This window comes from Condylura cristata, unplaced genomic scaffold, assembly GCF_000260355.1.
Source record: "Condylura cristata isolate star-nosed mole 26May11 unplaced genomic scaffold, ConCri1.0 scaffold00014, whole genome shotgun sequence".
Classification (NCBI taxonomy): domain Eukaryota; kingdom Metazoa; phylum Chordata; class Mammalia; order Eulipotyphla; family Talpidae; genus Condylura; species Condylura cristata.
The window spans coordinates 23,459,171-23,476,396 of record NW_004567115.1 but is presented as its reverse complement, the minus strand read 5'-3'; positions in this window follow the sequence as shown (position 1 = coordinate 23,476,396).

Genomic DNA, 17,226 nt, shown 5'->3' with positions numbered 1-17,226 from the left:
GATAATTAGGGTGAACGCTGGTCCAACATGGCCGGTATCTTATAAAAGAGAAAATTTGGACACAGACAATGACGGGGGAAAGACCATGTGCAGACACAGGGAGAAGATGACCATCTACAAACGAGGAGAGAGGCCTCAGAGGAAATAAACTTGTTGACATCTTGATCATCTAGAATTGTGAGAAAATTCATTTCAGTGGCTGGAGTCAGCTTCTGGTTCTTGGTTCTTGTGGCCAGGTCAACTCAGCAGTCCCCCTGAGAGCTGGAGACGAACATATTATCCCCTAAGGCTCTCAGATTCCTGGTCTGGCAGAAGGATAGGGCCCAGGGCCCTGTGCTCTGCCTCTTGTGTTTTGAACATCTCTTCTTGGGAGTCTGTTAAAGAGGCAGGTTCTAGGACCACACCTCCCAGGGAAAGTCTTACTTCCTTATATCTGGGGAGGTTCCCCCTCCCCTGGTGATTGTGTGACCAGTTTTGCCTCAGGGGAATGGCCTTGGCCTTCAGGCTCACGGGCCTTGATTCTTGGGGACCTTGATTCTTGGGGGTTCATGATGAGGGAAAGCTGGCAGGTGTCACCTCTCAGTTACCCAGGAGGCTAGCTCGCTGGTGGGGTAGGAAGCGACCAGATCTGCCTGTACACGCACTCACTGCCTGAGCTCCCCAACCCTGGCCTCACAGCTCTGCTGGCTGAGGCCTGGCAGCCCTTCTGCCTCTCAAACCTGTGGTAGAATGAGTGCTTGGCCCTCAGGCCTAGCTGGGTAAGGGAATGAGGGAGAGCTTCATGGGCTCCATGTCGGGTTGGGTGTGGAGAAGTTATGAACTCCTCGGCGTCTCACTCCTGTCAACTTCCAGCATGATATATGCACAAAGGTACCTTTTATAGGTGGGAAATTATAGGTGCTGCCACTTCAAAGGCCTTGGCAACTGGAGCTCCTCTTTGATAGATGACAGTATTATTAATGGTGATTTATTGCTGGGGCCATTTGACAACAGAAATAACCAGTTTCCCCACCTTCTTGGCCTCCCTCCCCCCATACCTTGCTGGTTTTTTTTTTTTTTTTTTGGCTGCGAGGTTTCCTCTCTGCCCAGAGACGCTGGGGCATCTGTTTAAGGCACACCGTGAGGTATCTGGCTTATTAACTTGTCATCATGTGTCATAAAGTTTAGTGAAATGCTGGCAGATTGTAATCCTAAACAGGGCAATTACCCTGTTATTAAAGCGGCTTTCTTTCTTTTCCTCTCTTTATTTTTCTTTCTCTCTCTCTCTCCACCTCACCCCCACCTCCTTGCCTGGTTGGGTTTGTTCTTACCTCTGCTTGACTAATCATGAGCAGAAGTCTCCTGCTTTACAATTATCCCAGTGTAAAACAGGCCTTGGCTAGGCTGGGAAATGAGAGAAGGGGGTGATGACCACCTCAGTGTTTGGCTCTTTGGGGCTAAGAGCTCTTCTAGCCAGACCATGATGACTTCAGGGAGGGAGCAGCGAAGGGCAGGAAGTGGTAGGACAGTTTCTAGCTCCCGGACCTCATGGCAGTAAGGTTGTGAAGGGGAGGCAGAGCTAACTGGGGGTACTTTAGCTTTCATGACTTGATACTTAGGTGTCTCACCATAATTTCTCTCACACTGCCTTAAGGGTACCAGACTGCTTTTTGATCTGGTGCCAAAAATGAAAAATAAAAAGAGGTAGCCATCGGGTGGTGGAGGGTTCAGAGGAGAAGAATCACTTGATCTGAATTTCAGTCCTGGCTGCTACTTGCAATTCCTCAAACTGAGACTCAGTTTCTAAATCTATAAAATGGGTCTGTTAATTCTTGCCCTGTCTACTACCCACAGTTTTGGAGACATCAAATCAGATGGTGGGTATGAACGAGGATAGTTCAATGCAAATCACTACAAATCTAGGGGTTACTGTAATTTCATAGATACTATTGCAGGGCTTTATGTCTATGTGAAACACACCTCCTGTTATACCAAGGTTTATGAGAGTTGGTCTTATGCTTCTCTTTATATTCTTCAAGGTTGTAATGACCTTGGTTTCTGAATCAACTTGGGAGGCATTGTTTGACTCATGGCCTGAACAATGGGACTTTTTAGCACTTTGAGGATAAGTAGTTGTTACATGTACAGCGCTGGATTAAGAATACAGAACCGAGTAGTCTGGAGGCAAAGCTGAAATAATTGAGTTGAGGTTTGCCAAATCTTGAAAGGAACTTAGAGATCAGATTGTTTCTTTACCCCAATTTATAGATTTGTAAATTGAGGCTCAAAGAGGTTGAACAATATTCCTAAAAACACCAGGTAAACTATAGGCAGACCTGGGACTAGAATTTTTATCCTTCCCAGTCTATAGCTTTCTCTACAACCCTGACTCTGAGATTTCCTTCTCTTTTTCTTTAGGAAGTCATTCCTCCTATAGGTATCTTCATCAATTAGCTCACAGGAATGCTAGCAGTCATTTACACTCTAGTGAGAATTCAAGTCAATATTTAGTTTTCTCAGATGTATTGCTTTTGTATTTTCACTCCCTTCCTAGCTCCTTTCCCCGGTTCCCCAATATAATGCTGGGCTTTATTCCCTGTGATTAAAGTTACTAACACTAGTAAAAGAGAGGTGATGCAATTTTGAGGAAGGAAGGGACTGATGATTCTTACCCCTGAAATCATGTCAATAGCCTACTCTCTAGGGCAGCAATGGCTGGGTACTCTTTCCTGAATTATACTGCTCTGGATCAAGATCTATGTGTTCACAGTTCAGAATGTGTTTGTCAGGACCTGTCAGGAAAAAGCCTGGATAGATGGATGGATCAGACAGGTTTAAAAATGGAAAACCAGCAGACTGACTTAAAAATGGAAAGTAGCCAGATAGAGTGAAGGTGGTCCCTAAATGACCTGCCCCTGGTGTTTGTTTTCTACTTTCTTTCCCATAGTTGGAAGACTCTGGAAGGCAGACTAGTATCCAAGTAAGAGTGTGTTCCAAGGGAGAGTTTCTGAGCCTCTGCTGTGTGCCAAGCACTGTGCAATATGTAGGGTGGTGAGGAAAAGGGCTTGAGTCTAGGGTCAGGGCCCCTGGCAAGGGAGAGGCTCTCCCTGTGGCAAATGTGCTGGGTGCCCTGCTTTTTCCCAGGAAGTGGGACGATCTCTCTGTTCTTTGGTAGAAATGGGTGAGTTGCAACAATTCTTGATAGGACCTTTGCTGGTTGGGGCCAGAGAAGATTTGGAGTTAATTTGCGGCATTGAGGAGAGAAGGAGAAAAGAGAGGTAGTAATAGCCAAAGAAGAACAGAAAAACCCTGATTTTAGGCATGTCAATTACAACGAGGCAAAGCAGCCACAACAAATGTCCCATCGACCTAAGCCTAGGACACAGGCAGAGATGGGAGGTAGGGCCTCAGCCTGGGGGACAGGTGGTACCTGAAACCACCAGAGGAGATGTTATCTCCATAGGGAGCAGGAGAGTTGAGACACAGAGGCTCCCCGTTGGGCAAGAGCACCCTGAGCTGCTGTGGTGGGTGGTGTTTGTCTTCGCTTAGTTCTTTGAGGCCCTGTGAGAGTCTGTTGAAGCGGCCCAGCTGTCCCATGTGTCCTGAAACACAGACAGGGGTGGCAGTTAAGGAAGGACCAAGGTGGGCTACAGCTCTTCCCCTCCCCCACATGCACTGGGTGGGGTGGGAGTTTGGCTTCGCTGGCTGTGTGTGGTCTTCTGAGGAAGGGCTGGCTCCAATTCCCCTCGGGGCTTGGTTGGCACAAGGCCTCTTTTCTACCCTCTGAAATCAAGGGGAGAAAGTCTTGCGGGTTCCCATCTTTATTGGCAATTTCAATTTCAGATGGTCTGATTTAAGATATGTCATTGACTAATTGTGTGATCTGGGACAATTTATTTCATGTCACTGTGACTCATTTGAAAAAATAGGAGCATCACTCTTGTCCTACTGACCTGTTTGGGTTGTTGTGAAATGAGAGCTAATGAGCTAATGGCTAGCACATATTTCGTAAACTGTACAGTGTCAGGCACAGGTTGGTTCCCGGGAGGCTGACTCTTGAACACTCTTCTGTCACCTTGGACGCTCGGAGGACAACCCTGCGTCTCTGAGGAATCTCCAGAGACAAAATGTCCCTCATTCCCTGCTACTGGAGGGACTACGTTCCTGGTTTACAGGACAGGGTGGCCCCTCCTAATGATCAAGGCAGGGAAGGATAGGGGACCGTTTAGAGCCACAGTCCACTGCCCATCTGAGAAGGGTGTTTCACCCCAGTAGCCCAGGGAGCAAGGCCTTGGAGGGTTAAACTTGAACAGCAGCTGGCTGCCCGGATTGCTGGCTCGGGCTCTGATGGGTATCTCAGTCAGAGACTGGAGATAAAGGAGAGCTAAAGTGGAGGCCCTTTCCTCCTTGAGTTGATAATTGCCATGCAATTGCAGCTCTGTAATTGTTAAATAAAAACTCTCCCCCCCTCGTGTGGGATTTATGGCTGAAACACCTCTGCATTGAAGCCACTTTTCGTGCTTGTACGTGAGTGTCCATGGGATAGGAATGTACACAAAGCAGTCCAGGGAAAAGTTTTATAGGTGCTCTGTTAATTCTTACCCCTCCTCCCTCCCTGAAGTGTTATCCAGAAGCTCTTTCTATATCTGCCAGAACTTACATACCTGTGGGTCTTCTCTAGACTCATTCCTTGCAGTGCAGTGACTTCATGAGATACTGCCCTATGATGGTGATAATGATGACGAAGACTGTGACCTGGAAAGACATGACTTTTTAAACAAGTTTAATTCAATCCAGCAAATATTTAACCAGTGTCTATTCTTGTCTGGGGCTGTTTCTTAAAGGGGAAGTGAAAGGAAGGCATTGTGAATATAAAGAGAGGACACGGGCTCATTTCTCTGGTCTATTTGGAGAGGACAGGATCTACCCAAACTGGCTGGGTAGGGGTGAGATGGGACCAGGAAGGCTTGGGACAGCAGCAACGGGGGCTCCAGAGAGACTCTCCACACCTGCAGGCTCCTTGCTCCACTGCCTGCCGTTTACAGGATCCTGGGATAGTTCCTTGTCTTTGGGGCACCTCAGTGTCTTCACCCCTAACCAAGAAAGAGTGGTATTCCCTAGTTCCAACGTTACCTGTGAGAAAACACCCCACACTGTGCAGGTCAGGAGCTCAGAAGCTGACGTCACAAAGATGGTGAGGAAGATAGAGGAGCAGGACCTACTGAGAGAGGACCAGGAGACAAATGACGGTCACACTCAGGCTCAATGCATGCAGGGCACACCATTCTTTTGCAGCTAAAAAAATTTCTGAATTTGTTTCTTTTCAGAGGCAACACACTTCTGGATTAAAAGCTAAAAGAACAGGCCTTCCTGGTGACGTAAGAAGTTAAATTGCAGAACTATAAAGCTGTCTGTAGCCACTGCAGCATAAGTTCATTCCCTTCCAGGGCCAGGAAGCTGACCCACATGGCACAGCAAACTTCTCTGACTCGTCCACTGCTCCCCTCAGCCGTGTATTATGGTCAATCTGACTGTTCTGTTCCCCACTCTATCTCTGGTGACTACTTTCATTGTTTCCCCTCCCACCTCCTCACACCTCTGGCCTGTACCCCATTGCTTGAATGCATACATAAATAAATCTTAAAAAACTAAAATTAAAAGCTAAGAGGTATAAAAAATATACATAAGAAAGGAAAATGACACCCATCCCTGCCCCTCCCCCCACTACTCTGTTCTCTCCTCCCAGAGGCAGCTACTCTTAACAGTTGCTGGAGTAGCAGCAGATGATGATGATGATGATAGAAGTAGTTAACACTCATGTAGACTTACCCTGTGCTCAGCACTGTTTCAAGTGCTTTACATATTAATTCTCTGAATCCTTATACAGTGGTTTATATGGTATGTACCATTATTATGACTATTTCTCAGAACATGTAACATGTAATTAGACATTTTTACAGTATTTTTCATTGTAAATATTTATTTATATCTTTCCCATCCCAAAATATAAGAATAGACCCTAAACAACAACAATAATTAGAGTAGTTTGGGCTGTGGGCATCTTGGGGTATTTCATACCGGAAAGGGCCGTGAAGTCTAGGGAAAGAGGGAGAACAGAAGTCATAGCTGGCATCTACAGCATGCCTCACTGAGTCTTGCACATCCTATGCCAGTGGTCAAAGAGGCCACGCTCACTCTGGATGATGATGGCATTCCGGTATGAGAGGTGGGACTTGAAGTCAAAGACTTCAGTAGGGTGAGGATATTATGTGAGTGACTGGAGGGTAGCAGTTGACAAGAACAAGGTGCAGACACTAGCTATAGTGGAAGAACAAGACATAGGATACAGTTCTTGTCCCCAAGGGGCTACCGCTAGTCAAGGATGCCATCTAGTCAACCCATCTGGGTCACCTGGGGTGTTCTGAATAGTCACTCCAGGTACTAGCCAGACAAGTGGCTTATGGGTTAATAGCACAGTCACGCTCACCAGAGCACTAGTAGTTGTGCTCAGTGAAGGCCTTCTCTGTGCCTGATGAGTCAGTATTTGACCACAATCCATGGGCTGGTTTTGCAGTGTAAATGAAGGCAAAGGGCAGATGTCTGGAGTTATATTTATCTGGATTTAAATTCTCCATACTGCTGCTTCTTGGCTGTGTGACCTTGGGAAGGTCTCTTCACCTCTTTCACCTCTCAGGTGGATCCTCATCTGTAAAACCGAGGAGACGTGGTGAGGATTATCGGTGCAAAGCACCACCCACAGATAGAGGTAAATACAAACAAATTGTGGTTATTATTACATAATAGAAAATTGAAGGCCAGGGAAGTTAAATGATTTGTCCAAGGTCAGACATCTAAGAAGTGGCAGCTCCTGTTCAAACCTGTCAGTTTGACAATAGAAACTTTCACCACAAAATCATACTGCCTTTCTCACAGTTTCCAGTGAAACTGAAGCTCAGAAAAGGTCACAGATTTGTCCCATGTCACCGGCTGGTAAGTGGTTGTTTTGGAGCCTGGGTCAGAGTGACATTTACTTCACTGAATTCTCAATCTCATCTTAACTGGCTTCTAAGGGCAGAGGGTGGGCCATGACCCTGGGCTTGTTCCACGATGCCTTTCAAAATGAGATTCACTTATTCAGGGCTTTTGGCCTGCTCACTAATTTTAGCTTCTAAACCAAGAATCACAGGATATGAGCGCCCAGTCATACCCTCGAGCACAGAGTGGAGAGCATTTGGGGCTCCAGTAGATGTGGGCTCTGCCATCTCTGCCTTACAAGGGTGTGGGCCTGTACAGTCGTGTCTCTCCACTTCCTCTCCTTCGAAATTGGAATGACGAACACCTTGAGTACCTCACTGGACTGTAGTGGGGCTCAAAGTAGATGAAACAGGAAAAATTCTTCGAGAACAAAAGCATCTTGTCACGTTCTCAGGAATGTACCTGGGTTTGATCCCAGGAGGCCCCCCACATTCAGAGGTTGAAGTCTTATCCCTTGGCACCTCAGAAAGTATTTGGAGATAGGGTTCTTAAAGAGAAGATTAAAATGAGGTCACTGGGGTGGGTCTTAATCCAATCTGAGTGTGTCCTCCTAAGAAGAGGAAATTAGGACACAGAACCACACAGAGGGAAGACACAGGAGAAGGTGGCCATCTGAAAACCATGAAGAGAGGCCTTCCAGAAGACAAAGCTGCCCAAATTTGTTGTTGGATTTCTTGATTACAGAACTGTTCTATCCTACAAGCCACTCAGTATGTGGCATATTGTTATGGCAACCTTAGCAAACTAATATATTTCTCTTCTGCAGTTACTGGTTCAGGGGATGCTCTGGTCTGAGGCCAGGTAGGCCATGGGAAGCTCCCAAGCAGGCCCCAGGGAGAATGCTTGGTAATAGGAGGGTTAGGGGGCTTCTCAAATCCTGGCCACAATAGCCAGGGCTCTGGAATGTGTTAATGGAACTAGCAAGAGGCTAACTTGGTACCGGTACCGCATGTCTCCTGTGTGGGAGCTTGTGCAAATCCCTTCACTTTCCTGGGTCTCAGTTATCTTCTCTGTGACATGAGGAGAGTAAAGCGTGCTCCCTTACCTGACAGGCTGAGGTTTGGAACACACCAGGAGGAGTTTAAGTGCTTTGCTTGTTTTAGTAGCAGTGAGCTTGCTCTCCCCTAGGGGATGCTGGGATCCATCCCTGGTTTCCTTTGTTGTAGGAGGAAACAAAGCTTCCCTGAAAATGGGGCTGCTTTTGTCACTATGTGGGCTTTAGTTTCACTGTAAAGAGCCCATGTAAAAGCCAACTCCTCCTGGTGTCCATTTTTCAGAAGTAAGGAGAAAGCTTCAAAACAGGAGCTCTCCGTTGGCCAACAGAGCTTTTGTATACCTGTGTCTTTCCCCCCAGGTCTTGCTTTTCCTTAAGTTACCATGGAACAAAGCATTTTGTGAAAAAATAATGGACAATGCTGATAAAATGAAAGAATGAAAAAAATATCATTTCTGTCACTGGCAATGTGGAATATGATATTCTTCCTGCCTCTTTTCTTTGGCATATATGTGTGTAGTTTCACAAAATGACAGTCTGTTGTACAGAATGTTTTCTCACCTATTTTTTTTTTTAACCACCAATGTGGCACAAACATCTTCCTACATTGACCCAAATGCATCTCCATCACCACTTTTTCATTAGAACTCTGCTCCAGTGGGTGTTTCTAGAGATCTCTAAGCCCCTGAAAGGGGAAGGACTCTCTGGGAAGTGACTTCTCTTTGCCTGGCGTTTATTCTCAGATGTGCAGTCTGTCTTGCTGGAGGCTTGTGACATTTGGAAAGCACATTGGGCTCCAGGTGGGACAGGCCAGATGCCCAGAGGCGCGGTGCCATTTACAATCTATAACGGGAAGCCAAAGTGTCCTGGGTGAACTAGGGTCAGAGGCCTCTGTCAGGGATGAATGTATAGCATAAGTCCAAGAACTTTGTAATCTGGTAGTGAATATTAATACAGAATCTCAGAGGAACAAAAGACATTCTGTTGCTTTGGAGGAGAATCTCCAATAATGTGAAAGTTCTAAAGCATCATGAACGTATGAGATTCTGGTTGATAGTAGAGAAAAGGGATCGAGAAAGAAAAACCTTATTTTAGTTTTAAGAAACAATTTGGACTTTGAGAGTGGTCTTGTCAGTAAATGAAGATGTGAGTAAGTTAGGTTTGGAAGGAATGAAGAAAAAGACCATGTATTAGGAAGCCAGGAATAAGGGCTCATGAGATCTAGCAGTGGTGATGGTGATGATGGTGATGTGTGCTGCGGCCAGCCAGCTCACAGAGTATTTACTAAATGTCAGACACTGTACTTAGCTCTGGATAAATATTAACCCGGCTTATCCTCTGAACAACCTAAGAGATAAATATAATCATTCTGTTTTATAGTTTAAGACACTGAGAGATTAAGTAACTTGTTCCAGGTTATAGAGCTGGGAGTGGGAGATCCAACATCTAAGTCCAAGGCCAGGTGTGTCCGTTGGCTGAACACACTTGGCACCAGGCAGGTAGGACCATAGAGCAAGAGTGCTGTAGGCAGGTGGAATTTGAAGTGGTGAATGTTGAGTCTGTTTGTCATTGTTTAGAGACAACTCACAGAGAGCGAGGAGTTTCACTTACACTTGAGACAACTGGATGGAAAGCATTTGTTTCGACAACTTGGGAGGTGGAATGGTAAGTATCCAAAGGAGGTGCTCCCGAGTGCCAGGGAGGTGCTATCCGACAGAACATTTTTTTAACCACCAGCCTCCACCAACAAGAGTTGGCAGGTGAGAACTTCCTCTGTGGTTTAGAGGAACTTGAGGGTCAAAAGTTGGGTCCTTTTGAGGGTCTAATGTTGGTTGACACCTCTTGGTTCATGAAGGAATCAGTCTCCTCTCTACTTCATCCCTCCCCTCCTGCCCTCCTTCCCCTCCAAGCACAGTATCAACTGGAGAGGAGAATGGAACAGCCCTTGTCAGGGGTCTGCCATTGGAGCCCACTTTCAGGATGCCAACAAGGCGCCTGCTGACAGTGGTCAGGCAGGGCTGCGCAAATCTGTGCACCTGAGAGCCATTTGGGCCTGCCTGGCATGAACAGGGCTCCCCACTTCCCACACTCGGAGAATCCTTCGTGTAGAGGGCAGTTGCCTTTATTGGGTTAACAGGCTGTGGGTAAGGGTCTGAAAGGTTGTGTTGCAGGGAAGCAGCAGCACCAGGACAGAAGATTCTAGAAGCTGTCAGGAGGCCTGAGCCTCTTGAAGCCGGCATAGAGCTAGAGCTGTTGTGAGGAGTGGGTTTGCTGATGTGATCAACAGTGTGCTTTGTGCTGAGGCCACTATCACCTGAGGCCAGGACTTGAGCAGGTCCAAGGTACTGACACAGGAGACAGCAGGTAAGTAGACAGTATCTTCATGTGAAGGGCAGCACTGGAGGCCCAGAAAGGGTGCTCAGGACACACAAAGAAGGCAGGTACATTCTCTGTATAAGAATCTCCACAGACAGGGGCCCTCCCTGGTGGCACAGCTGGTTAAAGCACAGCACTAAGAAGTTTAAGCCACTTCTGCATGAGTTCAATTCCCCCCTGCCCTGGAGGTGACCACATGGCACGGCAGACCTCTCCTGACCCGCCTGCTGCTCCCTTCAGCAGTGTACTTCAACGATCTGCCTGTTCTGCTCCCCACTCTGTCCCTGGTGAATCCTCTCACCCTCCACATCTTTGGCCTGTACCCCAGTTCTGTATGAATAAATAAATAAATCTTTTTTAAAAAAAAAAGAATCTCCACAGACAGGGCATCCTGGTACAGAGTTCTCCAATACCACTGTGGATCCTTTTCAGGGAACTGTTGCTCCCTATCTGCTTTATAATCTATTTTTTAAACCAGCAGTGCGTCACAACATCCTTCCACATTAACCCAAATCCAGCTGCCTATTGTAATGGGCAGTTTTAGAGATGTCTACATGGGTGGGAAGGGACTTTGTACACACAGACACATACACTCACACACACTCTCACACACATGCATACTCACACACTCCCCTATATTCTTGCATACACAATACATCCCCTGTACTCATCCAGAAGCTCACACAAACTCACATGCTCACTCTATACAGTGTACCTGGTCACACACTCATGCATGCTCCCACATATATCAATACAATGCACAGTATGCACACTGTTACACAAGCCCCCCACATGTACTTCTAAGACATGTACTTTATGGCTCTAATGTATATTGTTTAAAGAAAGTAGCTTAGCAATTTTCAAACATATACCAAATTACAAGAGGATAGCGAACCTCCATGTTCTCATCTCCCATAGTCTGCAAATTAGTAACATTTGCTAATTTTGCTACATCTATCTCTTCAGTATATTATAAAAACCAGTCACGATTTCATCAAGGCTTCAGAATGCGTCATCTCACTCCATCTTTACAGCAAGCCTGTTGAGTTAAACAGAGTGGCTATTAATATCTTCATTTTATAAAGAGAAAGCCAAGACTCAGAGAGGGTAAGGAGCTTTTTCAAGGTCACACAGCTGGTGATTGGCCCCCAAATCTTCTGATGCCTAATCACATTCCCTCTCACCGACCATTCCAACAGCACCCGAGGATGCTTGTGGGGCAAGGGGAGACACAGCTCAATGAAGCAGGGGTAGGGGGAAGGGACTCTCCTTTAAACACCTTGACTTGTCCTGCTCTGCTCTCAGGCTGCTTGGAGGAGCTGGGGCAAAGGAGGACAAATTAATCTCTCCCAGGTTTTTCATCGGTGGCTTCCTTGGATCGTGGCTGCAGGATGTTTATAAAACTCTGAATCAATTTAAGGCGCAGAGATTTTCAATCAGGGAGGCAGATTGTGCTGATAGGGTCAAAAGGCCTGTCGCCAGAGAGGATCACAGCTTGTGACATATTAATTTGAGCTGTCAGAACCAATATGTGTAACAGAGGTGTGGAGGCACCAGTTCTATTTCTGAAAAAAAGGAAAAGTAAAAAGGGGAAAAAATGCCACCCTATAGGAATTTGCACTTCCTGTAGAAGCTTCCCTACAGCCTGTGACTGGGGGACATTTTGTGCCTGGAAAGGCAGCGGGGGTGCCACGGACTGAGCTTTCTACACGGAGATGCTGGAGATCGGCTCAGTAAGCTCCATCAGCTTTACTCAAACATCCTCTCTCTTCTTTCCTTGCCTCACACCATTTGAGTTCCCAAACTCCCTTGTTGGATAAAGTGGTTGCTCAGCTCTGGCAGGAAGTACACTTGTTGCTGAGAAGCCCTTGATACTAGATGCAAACCATCTAGGCTGGAGGCAAGTTCCCCTTAGGCAATCACCAGGAATCTCGCCTCTCCTCCTGAGGGTCTCACAGGACCTGCCTCCCACTGAGCACGCTCCTCAACTCTTCCCCACCTACTTTTCTTGCTCCGCCCCTTAACCCTAGGGTGCCCCACTCCCAATTCCTTTCAGACTGTGTTGGACCATCCTGCCATCCCCTCAGAACCCCATCCCGCCTCTTGCTGAGGTCTGGGGGTTGATGCTCTTAAATTCACCTGCATGCATTAAGGTGGAGCCATGTCTGTGTGGGTTTGGGGCATGGGGGGTGCACACCATGTTTCCATCATGTTGGGTTTCACATGGGAAGCAGGGTGGGCCCAGAAAAGGGCACAAGAATTTGTGGATACAAGTAACACTGCTGTCAAGACATTGTAGAGACACAAATCCTGGGGGGCCTGGGCCAGGACTAGGTTGGTGACCTTGTCAAATGCAGGAAGAGTGAGGAATCATCTTTGGAAACAAAGTTTCATTGAGCCTCATCTTCAGTACTTGGAAAGAGGGTCTGGGAATAAAGTAGTGGTGGTGGTGGTGGTGGTGGTGGTGGTGGTGTGTGTGTGTGTGTGTGTGTGTTTGGGTGGATGGTCAAGGATGACCTCCCAAAGGAAATTACATGTGAGATATGACTGATGAGTAGAAATCAGGTGGTGATGGACCTGAGGTGGAAGGGAAGGGAGAGGGGGACCTTAGCAGAGGGTCCAAAGGAGAGGGGGATTTGCAACGTATGTGGCACTGGGAAGATACTGCCTGTACCCAGGAAGACAATTTGGCAAATGAACAGAGAATGTGGAGGAATTAGGCTAGCAAGATCTATAAGGCATTCTGGAGACCTTCAAAACTCCCTGAGATATTTGAACTTTATCTTGAGTTCAACAGAAGTGATTGGTGAGTTTTCTGCAAGTTAATCTGGCATCCAAATTGTGGTAAGGGAACTTTCCTCCCCAAACCTTGGGTCTATTTCATAACAGTCCTCTTTTATTGAGCTTATACTTGCGTGCCTGATTCTGGGGTGAAGTGAATATTTAATACCAAAAACAACCTAATTCAGTATTTGCCATGATTACTCACATTTACAGATGTTAACAGCTGACATTTATTTAGTGCTAACTACATGCTAGTCACTATTCTAAGACTTTATGTATATTAACTAACTTATTCCTCAGGGCAGCGCTATATAGCAGGTGCTATTATTACCCCTATGTGATAAAGCAGGACACTGAGGCACAAAGAAAATAACTTGGTGAAGCCACACCAGTCACCCCCAGAGACAAGATTCACACTCAGCCAGCCCTACTGCAGCGTGGCTCTTAGCTCTGCACGTGAGTCTCTGGCTACCTGTCATTAGGTGTCACCTGCTGCATTTCTCTAAACCCTATAAGAGAAGAAAACCAAAGGAAAGATGTAAGATTTAGAGAAAGATGAAGCATTTCTGCGTTTGTTAAACTCCTTTCCCTCCTTCAAGCCTAAGGTTGACACTTCCTTCTCAGGAGTGAGGGGAGGTGGGGGGAGCTAGAAACAATGAACAGCTATAAATCAGAGACATTCTGTGGATCAAAACTGGGGCAGAAACAGTGCACAGGACTATGGTGATGGCACACGGGTGAACTGGAGGCGAGAAGTCCAGGGGGATTATAACCAAGATGAAAAAAAGTACAAAATGAAGAATGATATATAAAATAAATAAATAAATATATTTAAAAATTAAAAAAAAGAACAATGATGTTAGCTATCTATAAATAAACTATAAAAAAACCAACAAAGAAAAGAAAATAAAACATCAAATAAGATCGCACACACTTCTGCCAGGAAATAACCCTCATCCCTTTACCCTCTGGTGTTACTTTTGGAATTATGACATGACAAAAAGGACTTTGCAGATGTAATTAAGGTTACTAATCAGATGACCTTAAAATTGGGAGTTTATTTAGGTTGACCTAACCCAACTATGTCAGCCTTTTAAAAGCAAAGGATTTTCTCCAGCTGGTGGTAGAAAAGGGCATCAACGAGACTGAACAACTCTGTTGGGTGGCCCAAGGGCCAGGACCTGAGGGTCCAAGTCCTTTAGGAGCAGAGCACAGTCTTTGGTCAATGACCAGGAGGGAAACGGGGACTTTAGCACTCCATCTGCAGAGACAGGTTCTGCAGCAAGAGGGATGAGCATGGAAGAGGATCCCAAATTGCGGATGAGGATGATTGCAGACTCAGCCAGACCACGTGAGCTTGTGACCTATAGAACTATGAGATAATACAGGGGTATGGCTTCAAGCGACTAAGTTTATATAATTTATTACATAGCAATAGAAAATGAGTCCAGATTTGGTGCCTGGTCGTGGAGTGCTATTGTACCACAAATAATGAGAGCAGGGGAGCTGTGTTGGAATTGGTCAGTGAAAGAACTTTAAGACACATAGCAGACATCATAGAAAAACCCAGCTTGCCTTGACCTGTCCTCTAGGATGAGTTTTGTGGCACCGAGGGTTTATGAGGATGCTGTTAGAACGTGTTAGAATGAGGACTGCTCAGTGGTGATTTAAAATTTTATCATTCATTTTGAACCTATTTATTTGGAATTCAATAAAGAAGTATTTTCTTTACCGATTACTTGTCCTGTATAAATTTGGAGTTCACACAGTAAAGTCAGTAAAAATGGTTGATTTCTTCTCCTTACTTAAAAATTTTAAAGAAGTTTTTTTTAATGCTATTACACTGATGGAAAGGCTAAAAGCCAGAGGACATTTTGTCACAAGGGCTAGAAAGAAAATTTGAGCCTCAGCTTTCTTATAGCCCAGCTTTATTATGGTCCACCACAACCTATTCCTTCCAGAAATAAGGAAAATGGCTGTGAGATCATGTGTTAATCAGGAAAGATATAAAAACCTATCTCTATGACTTATGGGTAATTTTAAAAATTTTATAAATACATATTTAAAAAATATTTATTTGTTTATGCATACAGAACTGGGGTATAGGTCAGAGGTGCAGGAGCAGTGAGAGGATTCACCAGAGACAGAGTGGGGAGCAGAATAGGGAGATTGATGCAGTACATTGCTGAGGGGAGCAGCAGGCATGTCAGGAGAGGTCTGCCTTGCCATGTGGGTCACCTCTGGGGATGGGGATCGAACTCATGTGGAAGAGGCTTTAGCTTCTTAGTGCTGTGCTTTAATCTGATGTGCCACCAGGGCATCGGATAATGTAATATTTTACATTATTCTTCATTTTGTCGATTTTCTCATCTTGGTTGTAATCCCCGTGGAGTTCCCACCACCACTTCACCCATGTGCCATGTACTCTTCCTGCTCCACTTTTGATGTTGTTCCCCTTTTCTCCCCCATAGAATGTCTCTGGTTTATAGTTGTTAGTTGATGTTCTTTTTTTACTTTATTACCATTTATATATAAACACACACACACACACACACACACACACACACACACACACTTTTTTCCTGATCCCTTACATTCCTGCTATGAGTGAAACCACAATCCAGTATTTTTCTTTTTCTTTCTGGCTTATTTTACTAAGCATGATCTTTTCTAGTTAATAAATGTTGCCACAAATGGCATGAGTTTATCTTTTTGACTGCTAAGTAATATTCCACAGTATATATACCACATCTTCTTGACCCAGTCATCTATTTTTGGGCATTTGGGTTGATTCCAGATCTTTCCTACTGTAAATAGGGTAGAAATAAACATAGGGTGCAGGTATCTTTTTGAGTTATTTTTTTGTTGAGTTATTGCTCTTTGGGTAGATAATTCGGAGTGGGTATTTTTATAGATGCACAGCAAGGTGAAAGAAAATGCACCCCAATTTTTAGAGTAATAATCCTTGAAAAGCATAGGAACAAAAAGCACCCTTAACACTTGGGTTCCTTTACTTCTGGCCTTTTCTTAGAGGCTGCCGGAGGCTTTCAGTTTCTCTTGTGTGACCACAAAGGACACATTTCTTGTTTATGACAATCCCTGTTGATTTTGGTCTTGGCGCTGGCAAGTGTTACCCAAGGGAACTTGGAAGTTTCTTCATGGAGAGAGGATGAGTCACTGTGCTTCCTCCTTTCAAGGTTTTCTATATACTTTGTGTGGCTGAAGTTTAGTGTGGTTTGGCAGGGAGGAGTACATGCTTTGAGTCAGATTGTTTCGTTTCAAGTCTTTACCTAAGTAACTGTGTGAACTTAAGTTACTTAACTTCTCTGTATCTTATTTTACCATCTCTGAAATAGGGAAAGCCATAGCACTGATCTCACTGGATTTTGGAAGGTGAAAAGAGTTAATAGAAGTAAGAAGATGGACTTAAAACTTAGGCAACCCTTGTTATTCTTATGCCAGAGAGCCTAAAAGAATCATTGGCCCAGATAATTCTGCAGTTACGAGAATGTAAGGGAGGACCTTTCCCCAGGTGCTTTGGGGATTACAGCCAAGCCCAGGCTCTGCCTCCTTGACACACATTTTCCTCCATCCAATTTACTTTGGCACAAAAGGATAATTCATTGGTATGTCCACATCCTGGTCCTCGACATAAATCTTCCCTGCTCGTGCATGTGGTGACAGCTCCCGGTCTTCTGGACTTTCTACTCTGAGTTTCCCATTAAGGTTGTCTACACAAAGAAAGACCTTCATGTACCTGCCTTTCCTTGAAGCTGACCTTCAGAGAAGCCCTGGTGGAGGTGGGAGGGCCCAAAGGAAAGGGAGGTGGGAGAAAAGTCATCCCGGTGAGGTTATGACCTTTGGATTCCAGGACTGAGGCCTTCACGGCAGCCTGGCCTGGGGTTACAGAAGCCAGCTACACCGACTGGCAGTAAAGTGAGCCTGGCCTGGGGAACTGATGAATGGGTATTTATGAAGCCAGTTCTTGGTCTGACTTTTTTTTTTTTTTATTAAAAAGTTTATTTTTACATCATTTTGCACATTTTTTTTTTCATCTC